The 14,921-nt window shown below is 37.1% G+C and overlaps 1 long non-coding RNA gene across 17 annotated transcripts in view; it reads left to right on the top strand.

The window, feature by feature from the left end:
• Positions 1-10,496: 10,496 nt before the first annotated feature.
• Positions 10,497-14,921, top strand: part of LOC107809134 (uncharacterized) — a 33,238-nt gene continuing 28,813 nt past the window's right edge. For all 17 annotated transcript variants that reach the window (XR_012701964.1, XR_012701969.1, XR_012701974.1 and 14 more), the window contains exons 1-3: positions 10,497-10,733; positions 11,825-11,914; positions 12,158-12,246. This is a non-coding gene — a long non-coding RNA (uncharacterized LOC107809134). The remainder of the gene's footprint in view (positions 10,734-11,824; positions 11,915-12,157; positions 12,247-14,921) is intronic.

Here is a 14,921-nt window from a genome sequence, read left to right as displayed (position 1 = left end):
GCCAGGTTCAAGCCATCACGGTCCGCAGTAATGTTTGTGCGGACCGCATTGGAAGCCTCCGCGACCGCGATCTATTCTGCGCAGTCCGCGGAGCCTGAGTTCAGAGAGCCAAGACTTCAAGTCCAAGAGCCTAGTGCGTCCATTTTGTGTGGCCCACATTGACCCTGCAGGGGCATTTTTGTCCAGTTTTTCTAGCTCAGTATAAATAGAACCTTTTTCCATTTTTAGGGTATCAGTTATTTCTAGAACGAAGCTGCGCTCGTGAGAAGCTAGTTTGTAGCCATTTTTGGCATCGTAACTTAGATTTAACAATAGATTCTTTGTATTAACATTATCTTTTAATTAATATATCTAGTTCTTCATCTATTTCTCTATTTTCTTCTTCAAGCATGAGTAGCTAAACCCATTAGTTAGGGTTGTGGCTCAACCCTAGTGTGGGTAATTGATGAGTGTTGTGAGTTAGGGTTAGATTGACTATGGGTGTTTGTTATTTGGGTCAATTTTATGGTTTAAATTATGAATTGGTGGTTGCAAACACTATTTTGTGCTAAGTTGACTTGGCTCTTCTTGAGAAAGAGAGCCTAAGTCTCCATAATTGACCCAACAAGGAATTGGGATGGACTCAAGAGAATTGATAGTCCCAATTAAAGGGTTAAACCTCGAGAGAGTAATTACCCAACTTGAACTCTAGTTGTTTGAGCTAATTTGCCTACCCATTTGGTCTTGAGAAAGTCAATTGGGCAAAATCACTCTCTCTACCGAGAGGTGTGAGAGTGGGTAAAATCATGCAACAGTTATAGCATATTTTCCCAATCATGTCAATCGAGCATTAGAAGCAATTACCCGTCAATTAGCCACCTAGGTGAAAGTCACTACCCTAGTGCCCTTTAATTTATTAGATACAACTCTTAGCAATTATCTCTTAGCATAATCTAGTTTCAATTCTAATTAGTAGTTTCATAATAGTAGTTTATAAAAAAAAATCAAAAATGTTTGGAAGTGACATTTGGAACAATTACACGACTCTAGACTAGATAGATACTTGACTCCCTTTCTAGCTCCCTGAGGAATTCGATCCCGACCCTCATATCGGGTAAAAGTTATTGCGACCCTCTCTTCCTACTTTGTAGTAGTGCGGAGTTGGCAGCGATCAGTACCGTAATTTTATACTCATAGTACACTTTTGTATATTTTTGTGCAGGTTCTGAGGCTGGCATTAGCAGTACCCTTTGAGCTGAAAAGGAGTATTTCGTTAGAGACTTCGTTGTGAGCTACTTTACTTGATCCGATCCGCAACACACGGAGTCCCTCTTCCGTACTCATTTTTATTTGTCTGTATATTTTTATTTTCAATAGATGTTGTATTTAGTTGAGATAATATACTCTTATTAGATGCCCGTGACGATATTGTGAAACCCGATCTTGGGAAATTTTTTGAAGCCATTGTAGTCGTGTTTAGACCCTATCTGAGATTGATGTACTTTTGGTATTGATTTACGATTTATATACAATTTCCATACAACTTTTTGTTATACAAAATTCGGTCAAAACCTATAATTCACGTATAACTTATGTACAACTTGTTTACAATTTTTTGTTCTACAAAACCCGGTCAAACGCATACAACTTGCATATAATTATGTTAGTTATATATATGTATATATTTTATATGTCGTTTGTACACCCGATATATAAAATACATAAAACTTATTGTTCTTCTTTCTCTTCGAGTTTTAATATGAACTTCCAATAAAAATCAACTCGAATCTTCACCGAACTCCCTCAAAATTGGAGTATAAACTCCAAAATATATTCCCCGTCATTTGCAACAATACACAATCCAAATAAATAATAATTTCGTAAAATACAATTGTCGAATTTAAAATTTCGAAACTTTTTAATTGTTGTCAGTGGAGTTTAAACTCAAATTCTCACGTTTTACACACCAAACAAGGTTAAATTAGTTTTTGGCTTAAAATTATGTGTAAATTCAATTATACAGTTCATGTTCTATTATGCTTCTTCCATTCATTCATCCATCACTTAGGAGGTCCAACCAATAAGTATGATCACTTGAACCACCTTGAGGAAGATTTGAGCATGTTGCCTGAATACCAACGGGTGAAAATTTTTGTCCTTTGGTGTATAATAATTCTCCATTCTGAAAAAACCGAATAATTGAGGAGCGGTAGAATTCTTCATCAGGATGAAAGTAGATTCATAGATTCATGGAATGGGAGAGGAAGAAGAGGGAGAGGAAGAAGAGGGAGAGTAAATGGGAAGATTTTAGTCTATACAGTACTTTGAAATAGATGTTAAATATGTATCCGAAGATAAGTTCATAATGTAGTAGTTAAAAGAATAAGATAAATCATTTTTGAATTTCTAAGGATGTTAGACCTTGTGCTATAGCAATATCAAAACCTTGTTTTGTATCGTTGTTAATTGAGCAAGAATGTTCATTAATCATTATTATGTTTAGGCTTTTAGAGAAGCCTATTACCCATTCACCTTTGTATTTTTGGTAGAGGTGTCGAATGGGCCGGTTGACCCGGGCCCGGCCCAGACCGGTTGATACCGGAACCGGCCCGACCCGGTACTTAGGGGGGCGGGTGGGATGGGTTACTGGAGTTAGGGGGTTTGTCCGTTCACTTTAATTCATCCGGTTAATCGGACCGATCAAACCCGGTCAACCAAAATCCTTGTAGAACCGGTTAATCGGCCCAGTCCGGACCGGTTAAAAGCTAGATTTTATTTTTTTATTTTTTTATTTAAGTTTTTAGAGTCTAAGGCAATGCAAAACCTATGAATTTACTCTTATTCGTTAATTTACTTGTTAAATATAAACCTTTCAATTTGTAAGTTTGAATTTTGAAATAAATGTAGCACTTGTAATTTATAAGTACAATTTTTTCCATCTTCATTGTATTCTTTATATTTTTACTTTATATTAATATAAATTACAATAGTTATACAAAATACGGGGAAAAAAAAACTAACCCAGCCCAGCCCGGCCCCTTGAACCCGTAGCCCTTACGGTTTATTTTTTACCCGGATGAACCCAAATCCGTTAAGCCCGGTAACCCCTAACCCGTAATCGGCCCGATTCAAAATCCGAACGGTTTCAATTTTTCCCTATCCAGCCCGGCCCACCCGTTAGACACCTTTAATTTTTGGTAACTTCTCCGATATTTGCCATTTCTTTGTGTGAATTTCTGCATATGTGAGTAGAATGGGTCTGTATAAACTCTAGAAATTTCTTTATTTAGGACTATAGTGTTTGGTTATATGGGATTTGAAAAATGCCTTATTCATTTTTTAGGTAAGTGTAATTTAGGATTCCACTGTAATAAACAAAACAGAGCAAGCAATGATAATTTTCTAACATTTTAAATGATGAATTGAACTAATTGAAATTAGAATCTTCAGTAAGGTAATGCTAAACTTTTACAAGGATGATAGACAAAATTACTGTAGTAAAGAAACTATTACATAATTTTTTTTAAAACAGCAAGTGATTTTTTATTTTTTGCTTATTTCTTGTTTAGACGTGCCTAAGCTATGTCTTGATTATTTTCTAAAGGAAAATATTAGATTCTTTTATTTTTTGTCATAAAATCAGTCCTTTTTAATCTGTCATATAAAAAAGAAATAGTAGTAGTAAAAAAAAGTACATGACCTTGAATAGTGTATATTTTGCCAAATCTTCTCCCTGAACGCCACATAATCCGCTTCCGTCGGCAATGGCGATGCCTAACCGTCAATGATTATGAAAATCAACCAGGTGGAGTTTCAAAAAAGTCATTTTCTTTCTCTCAATTTTAATCCTAGTCAGACCACCCTAGTCTCTCTCATGTATATGCACTCTCCTTCGCTTTCTTCGAACATTCCAGAACCTTCTGAACCAATGTCGGATGTGTATCATTCAGCAGAAATATTCAGGGTCAATTATGCAGAAATGGAGAGGAAGTTTAAGATATATGTATATAGAGATGGCGATTCTAAGACATTCTATCATATGCCAATGGAGTGTTTTTTAATAAAAAAACACATATATCTTAAACTTAATCTTGATTCTCAAGACTAAAAAAAACATCCCCATGTTAAAAGAGTAAAATCCGATTTCAATAAAAAAAAATACCCCCATTGTTATGAAAGGCATGAGCATGTTCTATAGCAAGTTCTTGACAAGTTTGTGCGATTTAAGCTATAGATTGAGCAGCTTAGTCTTGATTCTCAATTTTTCTTGAATTTTATTTTCCAGAAAAAAGTAATAAATTCATTAATAATATTTTCCTTTTTCTTTTTCAGTGTAAAAGATAATATATTGATTTCAACAATTAGAAAATATTGTGGAAGCATTTACAACAATAAACTACATTACAAGTTGTGTAATGAGCTCAAAAAGTGAAAATGGCCTCAATGTCATTTGCAATAGCCATATTGCACCAAAAAAGAAAAAAAACAAGATATACATCTATATTTAATGGTAATTACAGATTCCAGTTTACTCTCAAAAGCTCTTGCATTTATAATGTTTTTGTTAATAGCTAAGACACTTAGTTGCTGATTGTATTTGTTGTTTAGTATCGCTCGATTCAAGATAAAACTTATGGGTAATGAGAACCAAAACAAACATCTGATAATAATATTAAATTTGTATTGGGAAGGGTTAATTCAAGTTAATAAGATGTTAGCCATATGTTTGTAATACGTTACTTAGGATCATGTTGTAAAAACTATTATTATTATTTGTTTTTTTTTTTTCAAAAAATACTATTTACTAATAGGAAGATTTGAGTAGTTTAATTCAAATTTCTAAAATATTTTACTGTTAAAAAATAGATAGTCTTTCTATCTTTTTTAATAAAGATTTTGTACATTTCGTAGTCCTACGAATTTCAATATTGTCTAAACTAAAATAACATAAAAAAATCTATTACAACTTTTTGAAGCCCCAAAATATCGGAGGCCTAATGCAAAGACTTTTCTAGACTCCCCCTAAAGCCGTCCCTGATACCATTGCAACGTAATGGTTACAGTGCAAGCAAAACTGTGGGTATTTCTGATGAAGGTAGTACCAGTGTTTCAGACATGGTCTTTGGTTGTGCAATAAGCAATGATGTTGGTGCTAACGTAGACCAATTTTTCTTGGGCTAGGATTTAGATATATTTCAATTGTTCATTAAATTGGCAAGTCTTTTTTCCCATTGTTGTTAAACATATGCTTTTAAGACCAATTTTTTCACATTCGTGATTCTACGCCATTTGAAATCTATGATTCTTCTTACTATATATATAGTGGCAGATCCAGGATTTCAAAGTCAGGGGTGATGGCCGATAAAAGTTCTGAAAGTAGAGAAAAATGAATTCAATGATGGGTGCTCACCCGATACTTATCTAAAAAAATTGATAATTGCCTATGTAAATCTACTAATCATAGTCAAACACAATGGATGCTTACGCACCCATATGGTTCCATGTAGATCCGTGTAACGACCCGACCGGTCGTTTTGAACTTTCGCACTTTGATCGCTAGTTCCCGGGCATGACTTGCCCCGTGTAACGTATTATGACTGATGTAGATCGTTGGTTTTGGTTTTCAGGAAAAATCGGAATGAATTTGAAGGAACAGTCTCAGTTGAAAGCTTTGAATTTGAAAGGTTTGACCAAGAGTTGACTTGTTTGTATATGATCTCGAATCGGAATTTTTATGATTTGGTTAGCTCCGTTAGGTGATTTATGACTTAGGAGCGCGATCGGAATGCATTTTGGAAGTCTGTGGAAGGATTTGGCTCGAATTGGCAAAGTTAGTATTTTGGCGAATTCCGGTTGATATGTGAGATTTTGATCCGAGGGTCGGAATGGAATTCCGAGAGTTTCTGTAGCTTTGTTATGTCATTTGTGATGTGTGTGCAAAATTTCAGATTATTCGAACATCATTTGGTCGGGTTTTTGATCGAAATTGTATTTCGGAAGTTTTTGGAAACTTAGGCTTGAATTCGATGAGTTTTGGGTAATTTGATGTTGTTTGAAGTATTTTGATGATTGGAACAAGTTTAAATGATGTTATGAATTATGTTGGCATGTTTGGTCGGGGTCCCATGAGGCTCGGATAAGTTTTGGAAGAGTTTTTGGAAGATTTTGCCGTTTTGAGCATAAGTATGTAATGATCTAAAGGTCCATTTTTAGTTCTAGAGATAGAAATTTGATTTCGAGACTTCCGAAATTTTGATAATGAATTATAGGAGTGATCTGAAAATTTTGGTCTAATTTCATCAAGTCGCGGTTGAGTTTTTCACCTGAATCATATGTTAATTGTTTAACGAGTAAAATGGGTATCGCACTAAGCAAACGAGCTCCGAATTGAGTTTCGATTGAAGGACTATGTTCATATCATTATTTGTGACTCATAGGAACAAGAATCATTGAATTCCGAGGTCCCAGGCCCGAGAAATAAATTTTTGAGTAAAATTATTTTCTGAAAATATTTAAGGAAAATGGAAATGAAATTTGATTAGAAAGTGATGATATCGGGCCCGTATTTTGGTTCCGGCACACGGCACAGGTCTTATATATAGTTTAGGCACTTTCTGTAAAGTTTGGTTGAAAACGGACGTCGTTTGACGTGTTTCGGACTCAAAATGGAAAATTTAATGTTTTATGAAATTTGAAAGAATTCTTGGATTTTAAAGCTTAATTCACGGTATATGACGTTATTTTGGCGATTTGATCGCACGGTTAAGTTCGTAGGATGTTGTTGAGTTAGTGTATGTGTTTGGTTAGGAGCCCCGAGGGCTCGGGAGTGTTTCGGAGGTGTCTCGGAGTGATTTCGGACTTAGGAAAAATTGCAGAAAAAGTACCGTGTACAGTACCCCATGAACAGTACCGTGTACAGTACCCAGTGAACACTACCGTGAACAGTACCCCGTAAACCGTACCCCATGAACAGTACCATGTACAGTACCCAGTGAACAGTACCCGTGAATAGTAAAAACGTATAAACAGTACCCCGAAATTTTTTGGACAGTATATAATTCGGGCAATCCGAGAGTTTTCTCATTTTTTAAGCTATGGAGCTCGGATTGAAGCGATTTTCGAAGCGATTTTCACCATATAGATTGGGGTAAGTGTTCTATATCCAAAAGTGATTATATTTAATGATTTCATGGTTATTTTCATCATGAATTAGTGAATCAAATGGAAGAAATTGGAGAAAATTGTAAACCTTTCAAAAACGAAAATTCTAGATTTGGAGACCGAATTGTTGTCGGATTTTGGTAAAATTTGTATGGTTGGACTCGTGGTTGGATGGGGTTTCATATTTTGTAACTTTTGTCGGGTTCTGAGATGTGGGCCCCACGGGCAAATTTTGAGTGTAATTTCGGATTTTTGATGGAAAATGTAGAATTCCATATGGAATTAATTCCTATAATTTTTATTAACTGAATCGAATCATTATGGCTAGATTCGAGGCATTCAGAGGTCAATTCGAGGGGCAAAGGCATCGCGAGCTAGAGAATTAGCCGGTTCGAGGTGAGTAATGATTGTAAATGATGTCCTGAGGGTTTGAAACCCCGGATTGCACATTGTAGTGCTATATTGAGGTGAGACACGCGCTGGATGATGAGCGCAGGGTCCTTTACTACTGAGGATTGTGACTTGGTCCATCCCGTATTGATGATTTTACTGCATATTTGATTGAAACTGATTTGTTATCATCATGATTTGGGCTGATTGCCGTATTTGGGCTTCGTGCCAAATATTTGAACCCTTCGGGGATTTTTATCACTATTTCCTCACTGTTTTGACTTATATTTAAACTCAGTCTTGTTGATGATTATTGTTTTACAAACTCAGCCACTTTTATATAGATTTGAAACTCAAATGATATTTTATATGATATTTTGGGCTGAGAACTACTGTTTTACAAATGCCCAAAGGGCTTGTGATGATTTTCGGACCGAGTGAGGCTGAGGGCCATATGTGAGGATATGCTGAGTGATATGAGGCCGAGGGCCTGAGTTACTATTTATGCCACGCGATGGCTTGAGTAATGTGAGGCCGAGTGATATGAGGCCGAGGGCCTGAGATACTTTATATGCCACGCGGTGGCTTGAGTGATGTGATGATATGCTGGGTGATGATGCCACCAGGTGGCTTGATATAGCGCTTGGGCCGTAAGGGGCCCCTCCGGAGTCTGCACACCCACAGTGAGCGCGGGTACCCATTGTTTTGAGTGATTGATACTATGCCCGAGGGGCTGATATGAGTGATTGTGAGGTAGCCCGAGGGGCTGATACTATTTTGATATTGAGCCCGAAGGGCTGTTACTGTTCTGATATTGAGCCCGAGGGGCTGGCACTGTTCTGATATTGAGCCCGAGGGGCTGGTTCTGTTGATATTATGCCCGAGGGGCGGTTTGTTGTACATGTTTTGCCCGAGGGGCTGTTTACATTTCTATCATTTTTGTTACTCACTTGTAAACTACTTGCTTTACTTGTTGGAAAAAAGGGATTTTCACTTGATTTCTCACTGCTTTACTGTTTAAAGTGATTTTTCTGCTTCAGTATGGAATACTTTGTGTTTTTGCGTGATTTCTTGCCTTCAGTCTTTATTTATTATTATTACTCACTGAGTCGGAGTACTCACATTACTCCCTGCACCTTGTGTGCAGATTCAGGTATGTTTTGGCTGATCGGAGGCAGAGTCATCAGGGTTTAGCAAGGTAGTTGCCAGCGTTCGCAGCACTGCTTTTCTCTCTCCTCATTTCATTAGTCTGTATTTGTACACTCCAGGCTTTCAGTTGTGTTTATACCCTAGTAGATGCTCGTGACTTGTGACACCCCGGTTAGGGCTGTGTCGGGTTGTGCTTCCGTTAATTATATCATTAAATTATATTTAAACTGTCTATTAATGTTTAACTATTTTTGAAAAGGTGATATGGGTTTGTTGGCTGGCCTTGTCTTCACGAGAGGCGCCATCACGATCGGAGCGGGATTTGGGTCGTGACAATCCGCCCATGTATATATATGTTACTATAATAGGAATCAGGATTGGAGACAAAACAACTATCCAATAAATCAAAAGATGTTTTCCAAACCTAACCGAAATGGTGGAGTGTTCATTGACTCAGGATCTACATTAACGTATCTCGCACAAAAAGCATATGAATTGGTCAGTGCAGAGGTACAAAATCTAATGCATGCGATCCCAAAAGTATCATAACATCGGGTTTGACCTTACTCGGGGGCGGAATTAGCCTATTTGATACGGGTTCGGTTGAACCCAATGATTTTCGCTTAAGCTCTGTATTTGTATTAATTTTTTTATTAAATATGTATAAATACTTAATTGCGAATTCAGTAACTAAGACGAGCTATGAATTATGATGAATTCAGAACTCACAAACTTCAAATCTTAGCTATGCTTCTGACCTTACTCATCGTAAGCAGTGGTAGAGCTAGAAAATAGGGGTGTTAAAATCTAATTAAGAGATAAACACAAGAAGAAAACAAGGAGAATCAACATATAGTATATATATGTAAAAATAATTTTTTTACCTAGCTAAATAGTATAATATTTCCGGCAAAAGATTGTCAGTTGATACCCTTTCGCAGGCTCTGCCACTGAATTCATAAGTCGTGTTTACAAAATGTTGATCGTGAACTGCTGGAAGGATTAGTTTCTTGCACCTCCATAGTGATATTGATGTACGCGCGTTTTCCTTGCTCATTTTCTAAATAATTCACCTCTAAATTGAATGCCATGGAGATCAAAACCTGAGGTGGTGTATTAGATGTGTGCGTATGTACATATGTATATATATATATACATATACCCATCCGGTACCTATTGGCTCGATTAATCTCGATCCCGTGTCATTTTCATATTGTAGGGTGTCATTAAGGTCATTGATTAGCTTATTATCTATGTCTGATTATAGAAATCGGCTAGAAGTATAGTTAGGGGAATTCTGGATACACTTAAGCCGGGGCGGAGCCAGTGTTCTGGCTACGGGTTTGGCTTTGCCAGTAGCTTTGATATATACATTGTATTTGTCTTGAACAATTCATTAATTATTTGTAATTTAATAATTTTGAACCCAATAACTTAAAATGCTAAGAATTCGAAACCTATAAACTTAAAATTCTAGCTCCGCCTCTTCCCTTGAGTCTAGTTCTATTGTCTCATTTATGGTATTGAAGATGTTCCCAAAAACATTGTGATTCCATTCCCTAACCTATATATAGTAAAACTGTTGTTCCAAAGTACTGCTATCCAATATAAAAAAAGTTTATTTTTATTAATTATTATACTTAAATGAATGCCTCAATTAATGTAGTAGTACGTACTAGGCATATTCAAATTCTCCTATCTAATAAGGGAGAGTTAGCAGGCACCTGGACGACACGCCTGCCTCACACTTCAAGGGTAATATTGTCTTTCCATCTAATTTTTATTAGCTTCGCTTGGATTATATCGACCACTTCAGAAAACCTGGCAATCACCGCTTCTTTGGCTTCTGTCTTCTTACTCTTCTTTTTCTTACCGATACCAGGCAGACAGCTCTTTGAGAAACTTGGCAGATGCAGGTTCTCTGTATCAAAAACCAATCTGGCAATAGTTTAAGAGCTCCAACGTCTGGAAATTGCAGTTTCCCAGTTCCACCTTTTCGCTCCTCGCAGTTGTTGATCTTATCGCCAATTTTTCTCTTTGGGTCATTGTTTTTTGTGAGTTTTCTTCTTCTTATCTTCTGTTTCTCTATTTAATCTTTCATGGAATGCTAAGGCTTTGCTTCAAAGAAAGTTTAAAGTGTCTATCACCTTTGTTCTTTAGGTGTTCGAGGCAATTCCTGAATGAATTAGGCCTTTTTTCAAGATTTCTATTATTGTTATAGGTTTAACTACACTAACAAGAGCTCTCTTTTCTTGTTCCTTTCGTCCACCCCACATCACTAAGCTAAAGAAATTATATTATTTTTGGATGACAAACAACTAAATGAACGTTGATGTGTTAAAGAAGAAGAAAGAAAGAAAGAAAAGAATAAATTGGGAACAATTTCTGATACTAGGTGTGCTAATTTGTTGTGAGCTTTCTTGTCATCTTCTGTTTCTCTGTTGTATCTTTTATGGCATGCCAAGCCTTTGTGCACAAGAATTTTAATATGTCATGTGCTTCAGAAAATTCTTGATTGAATCAGTCTTATCATTGGCGGTAATTTTAATTTTGGATAAGCGGCAGGCGATGACACATTTTTAGGCTTGAATATTTCATGAAAAATTTGGGCTGAAAATATTTTACAGATAAAAAGAAGTTGAACTTGTATAGCTGATGGATTCCAAAGAAGCAAACAAGTGCTCTTACGCAGAAAAAAGAAAGGTTGCAATGCAACTCAAATGGCGTGATACGCAAAACCAAATATCTGCTCATAGATGGGAAGTGATGTTGCTATCGCGGCGTATGAGAAGACAAGATTCTACTACGCACAACCTTCTTCAAAGGTTGATTTTTGTTGTCCCAGAGCAGTCAATATCATCTTGGGACAAAACAGGATTTCTGAAACAACCCGGTCTTACCATATGAGAACCTCCTTCACTTCCTGAAAATGGTTATATTATTGTACTCATATTTACACACCATATATTATTAACACAAATGGTGCTTATGTATTTTGCTTGGAAACTTAGTATGATACTTTATTTATCTTATATGTGCCTATAAACTAAAATACTCAAATACTATGTGGTCTAATGCACTTTATTTTGCACCTACAGAGGCTTCACTGTATGTTTTTAAGCGTCTTTACTATTCTGTTTACCAGTTGCCAGCCATCAAGCTTGCACGGCTACATCGCAGGATAATTTAGAAAAAGGCAAAGGTATATTGGATCCCCCTATCATTTCTGAAACAGGTAACCATACGAGAACCTTTTTTGCTACCTTTTTGGTTATATGTTGTTGTAATCATATTTATACGGAGAATATTATTAATATAACGATGCTTATTTTGCTTGTAGATTGAATAGCGCAGCTTATTTACTTATATGTATCTACAAACGAAAAAACATAAATACTACATGCTCTTTTACACACTATTTTGCATCTATTGAGGGTTCGTTGTACGCTTTTAAACATTTTGGCTATTTTTTTACCAGCTACTAGCTATAAAGCCTGTATGACTACGTCATCTCCTAATTTAGACAAAGGAAAGGGTACATTGGACCCCCCATCATTCGTGAAGCAGGTAAACCTACATTCAGATTATACTCTTTTCAGAATGACATATTTTTTATACATTACTGTAAATTGTGACTATTTGTACAATAAGGTCCACATCGGGTACATCTAACCTGCGTCATGTTACCTTGAACACCATACCAATCAAAGGTTTGCACAAATTTAATGTTACAATAATGTCCACCATACGTATTCCTTGGTGCTCCTTTTTTCCTAATGATACTTCTTACATATTCAGCTCATAGGCGGGCCAAAAAGGTATGCCTGGTCACTAAAGAGCAACGAAGTGAGTATGTTGCTCTAAAAAGAGTCCCAAATTGTCAATTTTGTCATGCAAAGAAGTTTGAATATGAACCTCCAGGATTTTGCTGTAACAATGGTTCAATAAGGTTGACATATCATAAAATGGCAACTGAATTATCGAAGTTATACTTTGGAAATACTGAAGAATCTGAAAATTTTCGAACTTATATTAGAACGTACAATAACTTGTTTGCATCTACTTCACTTGGTGTCACGTATGATAAAGAGCTAGCGAGAAGAAATTGTAGTATCTACACATTTAGAGTCCAAGGACAAATATATCATTTTATAGATAGTAACGACCCGAACGATCGTTTTGAGCTCTAGCATGTCGTTCAGTAGTTTGAGGCCATGAGCAGCTTTACTTCAGGTATTATGACTTGTACACGTGGTCGGAATTGAATTTCGGAAAGGTTGGAATTGATTTGGAAAGAGAATTCTCATTTTGGGAGCTTTAAGTTGAAAGAATTGACTAAGATGGGATTTCAGAGTAAACGACCTCAGAATCGGGATCTGAAGGTTCCAGCAGGTTCGTATGATGAGTTCAGACTTGGACGTATGTCCGGATCGGGTTTTGGATGACCCGGGAGCGTTTTGGCGCCTATTGTTGAAGTTAGCATTTTTGGAGAAAATTTCATAAGTTTGGCTTGAAGTGCATCTCAATGTTATCGATGTCCGTTTGGGATTTCGAGTCTGGGAATAGCTCCGTATGGTGATTCTGGAGTTGGGAGCGTAATCGAAAGTGAATTCGGAGGTCCGTAGGTCATTTTGTAGTCATTTGGCTAAAGGTAGAAATTTGAAGGTTTTTGAGAAGTTTGACCGGAAGTGGACTTTTTGATATCGAGATCAGAATCCAATTCCGGAAGTTGGAGTAGGTCCGCAATGTCAAATATGACTTGTGTGCAAAATTTGAAGTCAATCGGACGTGATTTGATAGGTTTAAACATTGAGAGTAGAAGCTTGAAGTTCTAAAGTTCATAAAGCTTGGATTGGAGGTCGATTCGTGATTTTAGCATTGTTTAATATGATTTGATGCCTCGAGTAAGTCCGTAATGTATTTTGGGAAAGGTTGGTATGATTGGTTGGGGTCCTGGGGGGCTCAGGTGGATTCCGGGTGGTTAACGGATCAATAATGGAATTTTTGGAAGTTTGAAGTTGCTGGTTGCTGTCATAACCGCACCTGCGAGAATTGGGCCGCAGGTGCGGAGACGCAGAAGCGGCCAGAAGAACCGCAGATGCGGTATTGGCGGAGGAGAGCTGGGATCGCAAGTGCAGTCGTATTGCCGCAGATGCGGGACCGCATATGCGGTGGGGAGGATGCAGAAGCGAAAAAAGGGCAGCCTGAAAAGGAACCGCAGAAGCAGTCAAGAGACCGCAGGTGCGGAAAGTACTGGAGGCAGTGCTTTGTTTTAAAGTCGGGATTTGGCCATTCTTCTCCCATTTTTCATTTGGCATCGGCGATTTTGGAGAGCTTCAAGTGGGGTTTATCATCATCAACAACAAGGTAAGTTATCCCCACCTATCTTGAGTTAAATACATTGATTATGTATGGATTTGAACATGAAATTTTGTAGAAACTTGGGGTTTGAAGGAAAACCTAGGAAATTAGTAATCTTGGATTTTGACCACGATTTTGGGTATGGAATTAAGAGAAAATCATATATTTTAGCTCGTGAGTTCATGGGTACACTTTATCTTCGAAAAATTTCAGAATCCGGGCACGTAGGCCCGAGGGCAATTTTGTCAAATTTGCGATCGGGGTTAGGAATTTTTATAAATTGGATTGTAATGAGTAGTTGAACATATATTAATGGATTTGCATAATTATGGCTAGTTTTGGAGCATTGAGCATTGATTCGAGTCTTCGGAAGAGAGTGGAATGCCGGTTATGGATCTTTGGAGCGAGGTGAGTCTCCTTTCTAACCTTGTAAGAGGGAATTGTCCCCATAGGTAAAATAATTAGTTATATGCTCCTATTTGTGGGGGCTACATACGCACGAGGTGATGAGAGTCCATGCGTAGCTACTATTATGCTATTGTACGGGTAGTTTAGGACCCAAAGGCATGCTATACTTGGATTATTTGTGAATTTATTGACAACTTGAATTGCTTAAATTACATCGAATTAGTAAATGAGTTCTAAACAGATTAAACTTCATTTTTTCTTAAATGGTTAAATGAGGATTGACTTTCTTTAGATAATTGCTCTGTGTTGACTTCTTGATTGACTGTCTGTGTGTGTTTATTTTTGGAACGGGCCGAACGCCTCGGTAGATTAAATAGATGCATCCATGGTTCGCGTCGTTCGACCCTCGGCAGTGCACAATTTACATTTCTATTGGATCGGGCCGTACGACCTCGGCATGATATACGTATGCT

Source organism: Nicotiana tabacum, chromosome 18, assembly GCF_000715075.1.
Source record: "Nicotiana tabacum cultivar K326 chromosome 18, ASM71507v2, whole genome shotgun sequence".
NCBI lineage: Eukaryota > Viridiplantae > Streptophyta > Magnoliopsida > Solanales > Solanaceae > Nicotiana > Nicotiana tabacum.
Note: the sequence above shows the minus strand (reverse complement) of the source record. Positions and strands in the feature narration are given on the sequence as shown.